A 16088-nucleotide genomic window follows, 5' to 3' on the forward strand; every position below is an offset into this window, starting at 1 on the left:
CTACCCCCATGAGCTCCTGCTCTCTGAGGTACATCCATAAGAGCTTGGAGACCCATCCTGCGTAGGTTTTCCCTGCTAAATTTATCCGCTGGAGTCTTTCCCTCCTCACCACTCAAATCCACCCTAAAGAACTCGAAAACCTTGGTGAGGGTCCTACTATATGGGAAACCTCCATCCTCAGGATGTGTGGTATGATGCTCCATAGTCTTAAGTATAACGTAGGGCAAGCATAAATGCTCGGCACCTCCCTCCAAGGCCTTGTAGATGCAGAAGGCTATGTAGGCTGCCATGAAGCCCACTTGGTTCCTATGACCTCCTCTCGGGAGCAAATTAAACTGAACCAAGCGAACAAATACACGAGCCTCCGGGTTGAATGTCACCTCAGAATCCAAACGCACCTTGCTGCCACTAATGGTATCGTAAATGTGGTCCTACATCTCTGAACTTAAGGATGGGCCCACGGGCTTACTTCGTGGGGGGCTATAGAGTTGATGCCCAACTGATGACATATCTAAAATACTAGCAAGAGTTTCCACAATCAAACGAATGTTCACCCCTTCACCATGCTGGTGATTGAATACTCCCCATACTGGTAAGAGACCTCCAAATTACAATAAAATCTTCGAACCAGGTGTTCATAGCATGCGCGGTCAATATTAAGGATGGATTACCAACCCAGTGCAGTAAACCTCTCTTGTAGTTGAATCTTATTGAAATCATAAGTTACCACGGTTTTCTCCATCATCACAGACTTCTTTAGAAAGGTCTGCCAATTCGTTTCTGCCCTCAAACTCTGGAAGAGTCCCTTATTATAGTCTAGAGGATCTATGGGGTCATGTCCTTGTTGCCTTGTACGAAGGGCTGAGGAACTCATCCCTACACCCTTCCTTTTTGAAGTTGTGGCCCTACGTCTATTGGAAGAGGATGCGAGTTCTTTGCCCTTGTGAGAAGACATCCTAGTAAGAAAAGAGAAGAAATAGTGATAAGTAAGAATGTTACATGACAAAAGAAGTAAACAGGAGGGTGAGCAAGCACATGTAAATGCACCTAAATACATAATGTGGATTATTATAAAAAGAGGGGTGGTGGTTAAGCCATGGAGAAATGAATAGGAGAAAATCCCCAAACATGACATTCACTACCATATTGCAAATAGAAGAGTAACAAAGGAGTATAAAGCATGGCAAGTGAGAAGTGATGGAAAGCCTCATAAGAATTTTCTCAAGTGGGGTAATTGGTGTCAAATGGTAGAAAGCCCCCAATTTCAATGTGCAAGTTCAATCCAAGAGAATGAAAATCCTATAAAAGTGTAGAACTTAAAGCTTACATGTCAATGATAGTAATACCTATCATTATACAACCAAGAATATGCAAAAATTTTTATTATGACATTGAGGTTCAAGGAATGAGAAAGATTCAAAGTTGTTCACAAGTATGGAATGAAGTGAAGAGAATCATAGAAACCCCATAAACTTTTTTTTTTCAAGAAACCTAACATAAAAGAGATGGATTTTCATAGAAAAGAGATGGAATTGCAAGCATATACAAGTTTCCATGATCTTTCCAATAATGTAAGTGTAAATCAAGGATAAGAAATCCCATTTGAGTTGTTAGTTGGGGAGAAAAGAGAAGAAATAGAAGAAAACCCCAAATTAAAGAAATTAGGGCACGGTTTGGGATTTTCTCTCATAGATTAGGTAGTAAAGCCCAAAACTATGAATGAGTCACAAAAGAAGCATCATATTCTCATGGAATGACTATTCTATGGAAAGAAACATGAAAAAAATCAAGTTTTGAGAAGTATGGATGGATTCAACACCCAAAATATATGTTCCAAGAAGAGAAATGGAAAAGAGACTTACTTGAGAGTGAAAGGTGCTTGAATCTTCCAAAATCCAGGAATCGTTGAATGAAATCGTGAGTGGATGCGTCAAGTAACCCTCCAAAATCGCCTTAAGTTGAGCCTAAGGTAGAAGATGGGAGAAATGAAGATCAAAAGAGGCTTAAAAGCCCTTTAAGTCCTCCTCGGGTTGGACCAGCGGGCCCTGACCCGAGCTGCCCACCGGTTGGGAAAAAAATAATAAGTAAATAAATAAATAAAATAATAATAATAGTAGGAGAAATAATAATAATACATTATTAGCAATAATAAAGGAAAAAAAATCGAGCGGGACCGTTGTCCTACTTATCGAAGCGCTAGCACAGTACTCTCGGGGCTAAGCTGTCGTTGGATGCAAGACATCATACACTACAATACCCCATGTTTTGGCATATGATTATGTGGCCAGGTTGAAAGTTTAAGGTCAACCTAAGAGTGTGTGAACCATAGAGGGAAATTGATTTCGTGGGCTATGTTATAGAATGGGAAATAATTATGTGCTTATATAAATTCTAAGGTACTTAACCAATGTTTTGTATATGGTATGATCCAGGTGCAAGGACACGATGGTACAGACTAGATCCGGTAGCAATGCTCGAGGAACCTCACGTGGTCCTCGTCCTATCGGTCGACCACCAAATCCTCGAAGGCTCCGCTCTGTGGGGCAAACCCCACCTCCATAACCTCAATAAACTCTTAACCAGGGTGTGGCACAAAGGGACCTACCTTTGACATCACTTCTGGATCCTCCACCTGTCATCACTCCGAGTGATGTTGCGACCATAGTTCAGCAGTCACAGTAAGCCTTTCAGCAACAAATGCTCCAGCAGCAGCACACATTTATGGCTACTATACAGCAACAGTTAAACCTTCCTCAACCTGGTCAACATCCTCGGATAATTGTTCCACAAGACCCACCTGTAGGGTCTTGTATGGGATCACAAACTGGTGGTGCACCACTTGGTACGACACCACATGAGCAAGCCGGAGGTACACCTCCAATTCTGCCACTCAGCACTCCTCCATATATGGTGCTCCCTCCGTACCCTTACTATCCGGTATATGCACTCAATTACCCGTCGACCAAAAATATGACAAGGGTAGTGGAATCTTTCAAGAGGAACTTGCCACCTGTATTCTCTAAGGTGGGGAGTGATCCTCTAGAGACGGACCAGTGGATCCAAGAGCTAGAAAAGATATTTGAGGTACTTGAGTGCACTGAGGCACATAAGCTTATTTGTGCAATGCTGCAACTCAAGAATGAAGCCAACTCTTGGTGGCAAGCCTCTAAGCCTATATTATTTGCCGCACATCCGAAACCCACATGGGAGCAGTTCAAGGAGTTGTTTTTGGAAAACCATTATCCTCGTAGCTTCAGAGACCATAAAAAGACGGAATTCATGGCCTTGACTCAAGGGAATAAGACTATCCTTGAGTATCAGCAGCAGTTTGAAAGCTTGTTCCATTTTTCCCCTAAGCATATGAGGTCAGCTAAAGAAAAGGCTATAAGGTTTCTGAAGGGATTAAAGGCATCTATTGGGTCAATGCTCGAGGTCTTAGATTTGACAGATTATAGCCAGATTGTGCAAAAAGCTAAAACCATGGAAGATAAGCAGAAAGGAGAACAATCCCTCACACCTAGAATGTGGAAGAGGACTAATCTATTTTCGGATATGGGCAACTCATCCAAGGTATACTGTGGGTCGTATAGTTCTGGGCCTGCATACAGACAGCCCTATGGACCATCTGGCTACCTTCCTCGATCAGCTAGTGGTCCGGGCTCTACATCTTTTCACCCGAACACTAGTATGGTGCCTACAGTCACAAGGCCACCCCGTCCCCCTTCTACATCATGTCAAGTACAAAGGGTCTCTGCCCCAGTTTTGATGTCACAGATCCGTTGCTTTAATTGCCACTCTTATGGGTGTTTTGCCAAAGACTATCGAGTCAGACCAGCCTTACCATCCAGTCAGCCCTCTGTGTACAGACCTCCCCTAACGCGGAGGAATCAACCGCAAGGAAGAATGTATGCCTTATTAGTTGAGGAAGCTGAGGCCAGCACAGAAGTGGTAGCAGGTACATTTTAATTTTAGATTTTCCTTATGCTGAATTTTGATGACCTGCGATACTTATATGCATTGTTGCACTAGGTGTTCTACCTATATTGGGTATACCACCCTATGTCTTGTTTGATTCAGGAGCTACACATTCGTTCATATCTAAGAGATTTGCTGAGAAACTTAGTATGTCGTCCAGGACACTAGATCATGAGATGATTATTAGCATGCCAATAGGAAAAGTTACACAGTTGAAGGAGGTGTATGGGCCATGCCCAGTTGAAATCAGTGGAAAAAAATTGAATGCATAACTCATCAAATTCAATATGCAGAATTTTGACATTATACTGGACATAGATTGGTTGTCGGCCCATCGAGCAAATGTGATGTGTGCCGAAAAATTAATTAGGGTGATAAATGATGAAGGGAAAGAACTGGAATACCAAGCAGATAAAATAAAACGGGCTAAAAAGGTCCTCATCTCCTCTCTTCAAGCGGTAAAGTTATTAGAAAGTGGATGTCAGAGTTACTTAGCATCGGTACTTGATGTGAATGCAAAGGTTACACCTCTAGAAGAGGTAGAGGTGGTTAAAGAATTTCTCGACACCTTTCCAGATGATCTAATGTATCTACCGCCTGAAAGAGAGTTGGAATTTGTCATAGACTTGTTTCCTGGAGCAGCTCCAGTGTCTAAAGCTCCATACAGGATGGCACCAGCCGAATTAAAGGAGTTACAGATGCAGTTGCAAGAATTATTGGAGAGGGGGTTTATTCGCCCAAGTGTTTCATCTTGGGGTGCCCCAGTATTATTGTCAAGAAGAAGAATGACAGCTTGTGTATGTGCATCGATTATCGGGAATTGAATAAGCTAACCATTAAGAACCGTTATCCATTACCACGCATTGATGATTTGTTTGACCAACTACAATGTGCAAATGTATTTTCGAAGATAGACATTAGATCAGGCTATTATCAGCTCAAGATAAAGAGTGGTGACATGCCCAAGACAATTTTTAGGACTCGGTATGGCCACTATGAGTTCCTAGTGTTATCTTTTGGGTTAACCATTGCATTGGCAGCATTCATGGATTTAATGAATTGAGTATTTCAAGATGTCCTGGATAAATGGGTAATTATTTTTATTGATGACATCTTGATCTACTCTAAGACGGAAGATGAGCACACTCAACACTTGAGGATGGTATTACAGGGGCTGAGAGAACAACAATTATTTGCCAAATACAGTAAGTGTGAATTTTAGCTTAAGCAAGTTGGATTCCTGGGACACGTAGTGTCTAAGGATGGAATCGAGGTGGATCCTGATAAGATGAAAGCAGTAGTAGAGTGGGAAAACCTCAAGAACATTACAGAAATTAGAAGTTTCTTGGGTTTAGCTGCGTACTACCAGCGCTTCATTGAAAATTTTGCTCGAATCTCAGCACCAATGACTAAGTTAACAAAAAAGGGGGTAAAATTTGAATGGATAGAGGAATGTGAGAAGAATTTTTAGGAATTGAAGAAAAGGTTGGTGTCAGCCCTTGTGTTGACCATCCCTGAAGGCACAGGTGGAATGACAGTCTACTTTGATGCTTCTAAGGTCAGGTTGGGTTGTATTCTCATGCAACGTGGTAAGGTGATAGCATATGCATCCCGACAACTAAAGGAATATGAGAAGAAATACCCCACTCATGACTTGGAACTAGCCACAGTCATTTTTTCCCTAAAGATTTGACGACATTATTGTATGGGGAGAAGTGCAAGATATACAGTGATCATAAAAGCCTTAAGTACTTTTTCATGCAAAGAGATTTGAATATGAGGCAGAAGAGATGGCTCGAGCTCATGAAGGATTATGATTGTGACATTTAGTATCATTCTGGCAAGGCTAATGTAGTGGCAAATGCATAGAGTCGGAAGGCACAGACAGTGTCACTCTCATACTTAGCAGTCAACCCACAACTCGTACAAGAGGCGATGCTAATGGATGAAACCCTCTTATATGAAGGAGCAACCTTAGAGCTTGAACATCAACTAGAAAACATTAAATGGTTAATTGTATCCCTGGCAGCGCTACAAGTGCATCCGTCTATTAGACAAGAGACGATAATGAAACAACCTTTGGATCTTGAGTTGCAACAGATCAGAGTTAAGATTCAAGAGCAAACAATGAATAATCCTGATTTCGTTTTAGCCAGCGACGGGGCATTATTATTTCGAGGTAGTTTGTGTGTGCCCGATGATTTGGAGATACAAGACAAGATAGTGCAGGAAGCACATAGCTCTGAGTACTCACTCCACCCAGGAAGTACAAAGAGGTATGAGAACCTCAAACAAAACTACTAGTGGCCAAACATGAAAATCACAATAGCCTTATAAATGGCGACTTGCCTTACATGCCAAAAAGTAAAAGCTGAGAGGCATCGACCTTATGGTACTCTTCAGTCACTCCCAATACCAGACTGGAAGTGGGATAGGATTACAATGGACTTTGTCATCGGACTACCATGCACACCTAAGGGGATGGATGCTTGGGTGATAGTTGATCGGCTTACTAAGACTGCTCATTTCATTCCCATCAAGACCAAATTCTCTATGGTCAAGTTAGTACAACTTTATATGAATAATATAGTGTGCTTACATGGAGTGCCAATGAGCATTATGTCAGATAGGGACCTAAGGTTCACTTCCAGATTTTAAAAAAGTTTCCAGTATACTTTGGGATCACAAGTGAACTTGAGTACTTCTTTCCACCCACAAACTGATAGTCAGTCAGAGCGAACCATACAGATATTAGAAGACATGCTCAGGGCATGTGGAATGGAAATGTGTGGTAGTTGGGAAGAATATATACCCCTTATGGAGTTTGCCTATAACAACAATTATCAAGCTACAATTGGGATGGCTCCATATGAGACATTATATGGTAGGAAGTGTAGAACTCCTTTGTATTGGAATAAGGAAGGCGAACACCAATGTTAGGACCCGAAATGATACAGATGACATGTGACAAGGTCGATGTTATTCGAAAAAGGATTAAGGCAGCTCAGTCACGTCAAAAGAGCTATGCAGACACCCACAGGAAAGGCATTGAGTTTCAAACAGGAGAAAAGGTGTTTCTCAAGATTTCTCCTACTAAAGGGTTGCATAGATTCCATAGAAAGGGTAAGTTGAGCCTGAGATACATTGGCCCATTTGAGATTTTGACTCGGGTTGGTTCAGTAGACTACATGCTTGCTCTTCCACCTTCACTCGAAAATGTTCATAATGTATTCCATGTATCCATGCTGAAGCGATACATTCATGATCCATCGCATGTGCTACCTGTGGAACCAGAATATCTAGAAGCTGATATGACCTATAGAGAACAGCCAGCTGAAATCTTGGACTGAAAAGTAAAAACCCTTCGCAACTGCTCCATTTCCTTCGTAAAGGTGGGATGGGCTAATCATTCACTTGAAGAAGCATCTTAAGAGAAAGAAGATGAAATCTAAGGAAAATACCCTCATCTTTTCGAACAACCAGGTATACCAATTTTGAGGACGAAATTTTCAAAAAGAGGGGTAAATGTGATACTTTACTTTTAAAGCCTGGTTTACTTACACGGTTGACTTGGTTTAACTATGCAGGACCCAAACCAGAGAGGGTTAAGGTGGGTTCCCTATAGACCATGATGGCAAGGGTGACTTTGAACACAGGTTGGCCAGACAAGTCTGAGTCAGTGTCAAAGGAGACGGGTGTACCTAAGCCGCGTACATGCACGTGTCATAAGGCCATGTACGGGTAATACTGGTATGTAGCAGTATCCTAAAGTGTATACGTATTATATATCTTGTGCCGAGAGTGAGATATATGCCGAGAGTCCAATTCCATCGAAATCTCAATTATTTGGCTAAGTTTTGACCAATAAGTGGGCGGTCACAGGTGGGCGAACCCGCCCACCTGTGTGACCCATCCATGTGGTTACTAGATATTCTCTAGTATAAATAGTACTTATTGTGTTTTTCCTTTTTCTCATTTAATGCATTAAAGAGTGGGTGAGAAGAGTAAAGAAGAGAGAGAAAAGAAAGGAAGAAAAGAGAACGAAGAAGAAGAAAGGAAAAGAAAAAGGAGGAAGAAATGATTTTAAGCGATGCCAAGGTTTGATCTTCTCATTCCGACATAGGAAAAGTGATCCCCAACACGAGACCTACGATTTGAGGTGAGCGAAGGCTATACTTCTTAAACTTTCGCTAAACCCCAAGGTGAAACCCTTGATTTGGGTAGAGTTTCTTGAGATCTTGTTAATACCACTTGAGATGATGAATCTAAGGTTTAATAGATGGTCTATGTATTGATTTTGAAGGTTCAAATAAGTGTTTACAAGATTTGAGAAGCATTGGTGATTTCTTGAGTTAAGAGGTGATTTTGGGGTTTTGGAAGAATTCTTGAGCAAAGAAGGTAAGATTGGTTTTCAATCCTTAAATCTAACTTAGATCTAGGTTAGAATCATCTTATAAGACTTTAGATGTGTGAACAATATAATTGGAACAACCCCATTTGGTTTTCCTAAGGTTAAGGAGCATTTCAAAGGAGAAAATCGATTTTCGCCCCCACAGGTGGGCGAAGACCTGCGGGCAAAGCCGCCCACCTGTTCGGGTAGAACCTCAATTCCAACAGGTGGACGAAGACCAGTGGACGAACCCATCTGCCTGAGGGGGCCCATCGGTTGAATCGGCGGGCTATCTGGCCCGCCTATTGGACTGACGGGCAATGATAGGTGGGCTGTCTGGCCCACCTGTTGGCCCACCAGTCAGATTTTTGAGCCCGAATGGGCCCAAAACAGGTGGACAACCTTATTTTATGATTTTAAATATGATTTAAACATCAAACGTCGTTAGTTTTGACCCCAAGGTAGAGAAATGCTAATCTCATTTGCTTATGATAGGTTCCACTAGAATTTACATTTCTCACGCTGGATCTCACCCATACCAAACGTGAGATTTTGTACCCAACAAGTACGTGGGGAGAGAACATTTGACTTTATTTTAAGCTTGTTTTTGTATCATTAAATTGTATCTAGACTAGCCATGTCATCATGCAAATGATATGTTGATTAGTCATCCTCGTATGCTATTCGCACACATTGCTTGTGTATTCTAAGCAAATGATTTATGATATGTGTGTTGTGATTTACATTCTAAATGCTAAATGATTGATGTGCTTATGTGATAAATGGTTAGATTGCTGTGCATGATGCATTATTAGACTAGACACTATAGTTAGTTTGGAAACAAGTGCATTAGTGACCCCGTGGTATGGGACGCGATGGTACTATGCAATCGTACTTTGTCATATAGGAGCATACAGTTTAGGATTATCATTTTCTGTGCTACGACCCTTCCCAACAGGGGTTGAGGTGTTGGGTTATCACTTGGGGGAAGCAGTGGTCGCAGTCATGGTTTTAAGTATCTCCGATACCGATACGATACCCTCCGATACGTATCTTAAATTTCATCGGCCGATACGATACACACCGATACGATACATTGAATTTTTTAAATCATATCGTATTGATATATATCCTACAATACATACCAATATGCATCAATACACCACTAATACACATCGATACGATACGACATGCCTCGATACGACTCTATGAAAAATATAAAATTGAGGTAAAATGTACATTTCGGTATGTATTGGTACGTATCGGTGAGTATCGGTATGTATCGATTGGTACGTATCGACATATATCAGTACGTATCGGTGAGTATCGATATATATATATATATCGGTACGTATCAGTGAGTATAGATACGTATCGGCGCTACGGTCATATAATGGCCAATATGGATAATTTTTCAGAAAAAAACTATTTTTTGAAGGGTTTTTGTTCCAAAGTTGTTGTCAGCCATATTTCTCTCTAACTAAAGTGGAAATCAAGGTTGGGAACAAGGATTTTACATTTATGGGACAACTACATACCTTGAATTCTTAGTACGATACCCTCAATTTAGTGTTTATGCATAATACATGTTATCAATAGCTTTTTTTTAACAAATTCTTTATGCAAAAGTGTTTAAAAAAATTTTTCCTATCCATTTATGTGTGTATCTTTAGCGTATCTTAGTGTATCTCCGATACGATACGATACCCTCTGATACGTATCTTACTTTTGGCCGATCGATACGGCGATCGATACCGATACTTTAATCCTTGGTCGCAGTTGTCGGGTCACTGTGGCAGTTAGACATACGCCTAATGGGTCATTAGGATAATCGGCACCCTCAGTGGTATATTCAAGAGGGCGAATCGTACTGCTTTTAAATTATCGGGGTCAACAGCTTTACATTTCTGTCATTTACTTTTATGTTGAGAGTCGGTAGTCGGCATGTTTTACTTTTCTGAGTACTCATGGTGGGCCTTCTCCGACAACCCTTTGGGCGTATCACGGGATGTAGTTCACGACTCATACCCGGGGCATACGCACACTGTGGTTGTGAGTAGCACATAATCTAAGACTTAGTAATATTGTTTAGGTGGATAAGATTTAAAATGAATTGCATAACATATAGTGCCTATGGATGTGGATGTTTGTGTGGTCTTTCTTTTCACTTACTGAGCTAGTGAGCTCATCCCACGTGCACATCTCTTTTAGATGATTTTGCAGGTCACCCGCCTAAAGATCAGGAGTCGAGCCCCACAGTCGATTTTCCTGTTGAGGATTGGTGGGTCCCTGAGGTGTATGAGCACGGTGCTGATTGCATGTGCGAGGGCTGTGCTGCGGGATCGCAGTATGACACCGTACAGGATTTAACTTTTTGATTTTTGATGACCTCCCTTTTTGTGTACTTGATATGTAAATTGTTATTCTTTTTGTGTAAATATTATGCCTGCGGGCTCATATGTACTTAGCTATATACTACAATTCAGGTATCAAATATATTGGAGATATTTACAGGTAATTTAAGTCTTCCGCTGAACTTTTGAATACTTATCTTAGATGTGGGTATGCTGTGGTGGGGTACTGTATCAGATGATCCTGGCAGGTTTGGTTTAACCGGAGTTAACTCGGTCACCGATCTGGTTCTGTGTGAACGGGGTGTGACAATTATGCGTACGTAGTATGATCTATTATGATTCCAAATCTATGAGATGAAGAATTATTGGTAGATATCTTTTGGCTTTGGCTTTTTTCATGAGTGAAAGAGGAGAGAAAAGAAAGAAGAGAAAGTGCACTCTGTTGTGTTCGTTGTATTGGATTGCACCATGGTGGCATTCTCTCAGTTAAAGGGAGAAGGTGAGATACTTTAGCTTTTTCATATTTATCATGACATCTTTTGAGGTGAGAGCATTGTAATATTGTGAATCCACCTTTATTTGATGAGTTACTTTGTAACAAAAGGGGATTTTTCCCTCAGTGTTTTAGTAGCCTTTAGTATCGACTAGAGAGAAGATATAACATCATTCTTATTATAATGGAATTTTTGCATAAATAAGGTCCTATGGTTTTCCGCTTTCTCCTTGGAAGGGTTTTCCGCATTAAGATTGATATCTGCTTTTCTAGCTGGGTTGATTGGTTCATTGAGTTGTTATTTTATATATAATTTTTTTTTTAATCATTGTGTATTTCCATTACCTGCACACAAGTGAAAAAAAGTTGGTTTTCTCAACATAAATTCTACTACATACTAACAACTTTAAATTTATGAATTTTTCTAGTAGCCAAATGTGTGTTCGTATGCGATAAATTCAATCATGAAAAATCTGTATATGTTATTCTATATGTTGATGATATGCTAATCTTGGGTATAAGTCTTAAGATTGTTGAAATCAATAAAAAAACTCCTAATTTCAAAGATACAAAGATATGAGAGAAACTGATGTGATTCTTGGAATCAAGATCTTAAGAAACTCGATAAAAAAATGTTGTCTCAATCTCATTATGTAGTAAGCATGATTGCTCAAGAAATATGACTATTTTGAATCCCACCTGTGAAGACATCTTTGGTTGTCGGGGGTCATTTACTAAGGCGTAAAATGCACTTGTCAAGAATAGAGGACCTCCTGGATATTTAGGAGAGATTCTAAGTGTTTTAGTCTTTGTGTGTGTGTGTGTGCGCGCTCGCGCACGCGTTTTGCCTCTAGCTTAGTGTTTGAAGAGTTTTTAAATAATATTTCTTTCGTTGCTTCAGAGGTTGTTTCATCTTGGAATTCAATTCACAAGAACATGTATTTCACTTTAGGGGGAGGAATATAATTTTAAGGAGAGCGGCTGGATCCTGTATTTCACTGTAGGGGAGAAAAATAATTTTTAACAAGAGCAACTGGTGGCACGAGTCAGCCCCATCAAGAGTTGGTGATTATTGTTCATGATTAAACATCTACAACAATATGTGGTTGCTCGTTGAGATAAGCTCTATATTCTCATTTATCTGGAGTCAGTTACCACAATATTCTACATACAAATTATCTCAAGCTTCAAACTAGTAAAAGTTGGAGTGAGAAATGAAAATAGCCAACCCCAAAGTGAATGATTGTAAGGAATAAAAAGAGTAGGTTGCAAGTAAAAAAATCAAAGGAAAAATCTTGTTGTAACTAAGGTTGGTGAAAAAAAAAAAAAAGGGTTGTAACCTTACTTTGTTACTGTTTTAGTGTAACACCTTTTTTCTTTAATGAGGTAAATCCTATCATTGCACATGTATACTTGAAAATGTGCAATTTTTAATAATGACGTAATAACAAGTCACTTTCAACTTATGTCGAAAATCCATTTTTATTCTTGAATTAAATAAGTTTTAAGAATAAGAAAACGGGTATTCAAAAGATGACTACAACTTTTCACTTCACATTTTGATGACAATAAAATACATCCAAGATTAAATATTTTGGTTTGCTAGCATTCCAAAGTCTTCACAAAGAGGCATTACGACTCCAACACCAATGCCACTTGAGATATGGGAAGCATAGTTGAATAAGGAGAGAAAATAAAAAGATATTTCCGCACATTTTGATTGGTAGTTGTAATGCTCCACTATAAAAATCTTGTGATATTAAGGTTTATCTGAATACTAAATATATCAAATTCAACCAATTCTTAGGAGAGACCATAGGCCAGTAAGACTGCATCCCAAGAAAGGTTGTCAAGGGTGGGGTGTGACCCAAAAAAGATAGCATTAGCAACTAACTATGCAAATGTGGGGGAAGACTCGAAATTGAACTCGAGTCCAAAACAATTGACTGATTTGATTAATATTCAATGAATTAATTCAACTGATTCAAAGTTAATTTAATTTTTTGTTTCAATTAAATCGTAAAACATTTTATTCGCAAAGCAAGGATACACTCTCCCTAAATCTTATAATGGCTGGAGCCTTGTGGAGTAGGTATCCCCCGAACAAGAACATGCAATCATTGAAATGGATCATAAGGGAGTTGGGAGGTTGAGCTCATTTAGCCACTTTAGAACGTGTACTTGGGTGTCACATTAGAAAATCCCATACATTCCAAGGGTAGTTTTGTCAAAACAAATGAGGTTAATAATTAATGGGTTACAAAATCTACAATACGCTCGTGAACCCGCAAGAGAGTGACGTGTTATCGCTAAATTTGTCCACTACGTGAAGATCCACGAGCTTTGGTCGGTCACGGGCTATGCGTGCGATGGGATGGATCCCACATTGGAATCACGCTTCGAGAGTTGGAATTCGGATTAGCAGCATCGGTCACAACTCACAACCGATCCCGATTTCATGTGATTCAGATCCATCTTTTACCTCCGATCCTTCCCGATTTATGACCGATTCTTCTTAATTTCCGATTAGATACTTTTTGGTGAAGTGAGTTTGGAATACTCTAGGACATGGGACCCAATGTTTGCCAACTGGCAACAGTAGCATCCTCTCTCTCACGTATGTATGCCTCGTGACAGCGTTGATGGCTTGTAGGTGGACTGTAGGTGCGAGGGAGTCCAGCTAAGCTTTGGTTGGACAAGTTAGAGAAAGACATCTCTTTTAATCACATAGTAGTAGTTGTGTCACGGGATCACAGTTCACTCCACTTTATGAACGTGGTGGCATTGTGCAAAAACAAGGCATGCATCTTGTCATCTAGTGTTGTGATGAAAAAGGACGAAAATGTCAAAAAGCCTCTTTCATTGATCAGATTCTCAAGTACCGCGGGAATATTAATACTATCCCATCAATAATGATAAAAGAGGCCCCTCATGGCAATTATTATAGTGAAGAGATATTCTCCAATTCATTATCCCACGTCAGCCCTCAATAACCAATAAAAGGAGGTAGAGAGTTGAAACTTGAAACTTGAAACATCCGTCCCCTCTCCCCATCACAACCCCACCCCTTCCCCAACCAAGAAAAAAAGGTTGAAATTTAAGCAAGCAAAGGATTATCCAGTGTAGGGGTGTCGGTCGTCTGGAATTGACACCCCTAAATTCCAATATATCTGTTAGTCTGCTAGTTTGAGAAGTTAAAAGTATAGGTCTAGGTTTCATCATCCACATTGAACCATGAATATTTTTCAGCATCATCTTTATTGAGGTTAGGTGGTACCATGGTTTGAAGTATCAGCCGTATCAGATTGATATTGGCCAAGACAGATCCTTGATTCCTGATCGATCTGAATTGGTATTTTGTATCATTTCAGGAGGTTATATGGTAATAAATAGTACTTTTTAAAAAAAGCAGGGGTAAAATAGACTGATACCCACCGATTTGATCCGATACCATCCCCTAAATCCTTGGATGGGACTCTTTGGGACTCCAATTAAGGGAAGTTTTAAACTTTGTCATATTGGTCAAAAAATTTCTGATCGGTGGAGTAGATGTGATCAAGAGTCATAAATATGGATCCGGTTCCTCTCCTGAGCGTTGATTGTCCAAGTTTACCCATAGCTATTTGGGTGATCGACCATATCCAAGTGGTGATCCAACAGTTGTGCTTCTATCAACTAGAACAAAGGTGCCACATCCAAAGCCGTTGAATCACCGTTTGAACACATGTTGATTACCCAAGTAGCTGAGTAAGATCTGGGCAATCAGCGCTCAGGATAGGACCCCCATCCCATAACTATTCTCCTATTATTTGTAGTGCCCAAAATGCTCTTTCCCAAGAATCCGATGGATTGCTTTTTTGCCCAACCAAAGAAATAAAAACACAATGGTGTGCAAAACATTATTGTTATTTTTAGTTTTTGGAAAAGATTAGGTATATCGTTAGTATATCTAGATATGTGCCTATATCTCTCTTCCTTCTCTTAAAAAAGTCTCCTATACCCTCTTCATCCCAACCCTCTTATTGCATGAGCAGCTAACTGTAGGAAGATTAACAGCATACCTAAACCTCCTCCCTATCCATTTTAGGTTCAACAAAATTTGAGACCATGACTTACTGGATAGGATCCTATACACTTTATCCACTTTAAAGTCATCGGAGCTGTGGTGCAAAATTCCAACAATGTAAATGCCAAAGGGCAATGAGGTGTACATTGCGTTTCCTTTTATCTATGCGAGGGAGAAAAAAAAAAAAAAAAAAAAAAGGCTAACTCAAGGTTTGGGTACCCAAACTCGTTTATAGTCTTACGGATATCATAGCCGCATGTGTTATCTGCTAGAAATATGAGGACACTTGAATAATGAACTGAAGACCAATAGGTATTTTTCAGGCTATGCTTGTTATGTATTTTTGTAATAGATTTTGATTTTAAAATATATTTTGAAACGTGATTTTTTTCTATTCTCCTACTTCAGAATACATTTTAGATCTAAAATATATCATAAGAATACATATCAAACACAACCTAGATGTGTGTCTTCTTCGATGGTTCAACCCTTGATTTATTTGGATGGTCAAAAAACATTTAAATAGGCTTTCGGAACATTCATTTGAAAAAAAATATATATCAATGACTTGAAATCGTCTAATCATACTGATTTTTGAAGTATAATATATAGGGCGGATGTGCTACTTATGTATAGATTGTAAAGCTTTGGATGTGCAACACTTGGCATGTATTGAAGACTGAGATGGGAACATCATTTTTGTGAGAAAGAGAGAACTATTAACATTCATTTAATAGTTCATCCCTTGTGGCTATTCCCCCTTCCTTGAGTGATATGGATCGCTCATCCCTTGTGCCTATCCCCTCACCC

The sequence above is a fragment of the Macadamia integrifolia genome, chromosome 5 (assembly GCF_013358625.1).
Source record: "Macadamia integrifolia cultivar HAES 741 chromosome 5, SCU_Mint_v3, whole genome shotgun sequence".
Taxonomy (NCBI): domain Eukaryota; kingdom Viridiplantae; phylum Streptophyta; class Magnoliopsida; order Proteales; family Proteaceae; genus Macadamia; species Macadamia integrifolia.